The sequence below is a fragment of the Rhinopithecus bieti genome, unplaced genomic scaffold (assembly GCF_001698545.2).
Source record: "Rhinopithecus bieti isolate Rb0 unplaced genomic scaffold, ASM169854v2 scaffold_63361, whole genome shotgun sequence".
Lineage (NCBI taxonomy): Eukaryota > Metazoa > Chordata > Mammalia > Primates > Cercopithecidae > Rhinopithecus > Rhinopithecus bieti.
Genome location: NW_016824163.1, coordinates 360,824 through 362,807, shown reverse-complemented (window position 1 = coordinate 362,807; position 1,984 = coordinate 360,824).

Below are 1,984 nucleotides of genomic sequence, written 5' to 3'. Positions count from 1 at the left end.
GCACTACCAAGGTCTCATCATCACCACCATGGTCTCATCACTGCACTACCAAGGACTCATCATCACCACCACGGTCTTATCACTCCATTACCACGGTCTCCTCACCATCACCATGATCTCATCACTGCCACCAAGGTCTCATCATCACCACCACGGTCTCACCACTCCATTACCACGGTCTCCTCACCATCACCACGATCTCATCACTGCCACTACCAAGGTCTCATCACCACCACCACGGTCTCACCACTCCACTACCACGGTCTCCTCACCATCACTAGGATCTCATCACTGCCACCAAGGTCTCCTCACCATCACCACGGTCTCACCACTGCACTACCACAGTCTCCTCACCATCACCACGATCTCACCACTGCACTACCAAGGTCTCATCATCACCACCACGGTCTCACCACTCCATTACCACGGTCTCCTCACCATCACCACGGTCTCACCACTCCACTACCAAGGTCTCATCACCATCACCACGGTCTCATCACTGCCACTACCAAGGTCTCATCACCACCACCACGGTCTCACCACTCCACTACCAAGGTCTCCTCACCATCACCATGATCTCATCACTGCCACCAAGGTCTCATCACCATTACCAGCTCCAGCCCTGTTCCCGGGGGAATTGATTGTGATCAACATATTCAGATAAGAAATAAACGAACATGCCTTTCATTGCGTAGGACTGAATCTGCAGCCAGGTGGGTTTCTCAGCCTCAGAAAGTCTGTAGTGTAGGCGTGAGGAAGCTGTGAGGACCAGACCTGGTCAGCCCAAGGGAAAGAGCACAGGGTTGTGTCAAACCTACTGTTCCTGTTTTATCCTGCAGGGTGAGGATTTCCATATAAACCATGAGAAATTAAAACTGTTAACTCTGATCTTTACATCTCTGTTTCCAAAATCGTGGGCTGGTCCCTGCACTCCAGAACTTAAATTGTCTTTTTTGTTGTTGTTGTTTTTCCAGACAGAGTCTCGCTTTGTTGCCCAGACTGGAGTGCAATGGCACAATCTCAGCTCGCTGCAACCACCACCACCTGGGTTCAAGCGATTCTCCTGTCTCAGCTTCCGGAGTAGCTGGGATTACAGGTGCCTGCCACCACACCAAGCTAATTTTTGTATTTTTAGCAGAGATGGGGTTTCACCATGTTGGCCAGGGAGGTCTCAAACTCCCAACTTCAGACAATCTGCCCGTCTCGGCCTCCCAAAGTGCTGGGATTTACAGGCATGAGCCACTGAGCCCGGTCAGATTGTCTCTTTTCTGTGAGTACATGAGGCCGGACCAGCATCAAGAGATCATCATCCCTTCCCACCTCCCAGTGCCCTGATGACCCCACCATGTACCACTCCTGTGTCCAGCAGGCACACGTCCCTCTTGCTGGTGCCCATAGCCACATCTGTCTCTCTTACTCCTGCAATTATAACACATTTGAATGTCTTGTGCAGATTTTAGAAGAGAATGAACTCTTTGGAGAATCGGCATGACCACAGGGTTTTTTTTTTTTTTTTGATTGTATTAATTACTTGTGTTTACTTAAAAATATATGCAGATAAATAGATACAGTATGGATAGCTATCTGATTGATTCAAATATATTCAGATATGTGTAGATGATAGGCAGATGGGAAGGTGAGTGGGTGAACGGATGAAGGATAGATAGATGATAGGTGAATTGATAGATGATATATGGATTGAGAGAAGTTAGTTATAAATAGGTATAGAAAGATGATAAGGAGATGGACTGATATAGATAGATTGATAGACAAATGTGTGGGTGGGGGATGCGTGAATGGATGATGATGGACAGATGGATGCTAGTCAATGATGGATGGGTAGCAGGTAGAGAGGTGTGGATGGGTGGGAAAGTAGAGAGGTGTGGATGGGGGGGAAGGTAGAGAGGTGTGGGTGGGTGGGAAGGTAGAGAGGTGTGGATGGGGGGAAGGTAGAGAGGTGTTGATGGGGGGGATGGTAGAGAGG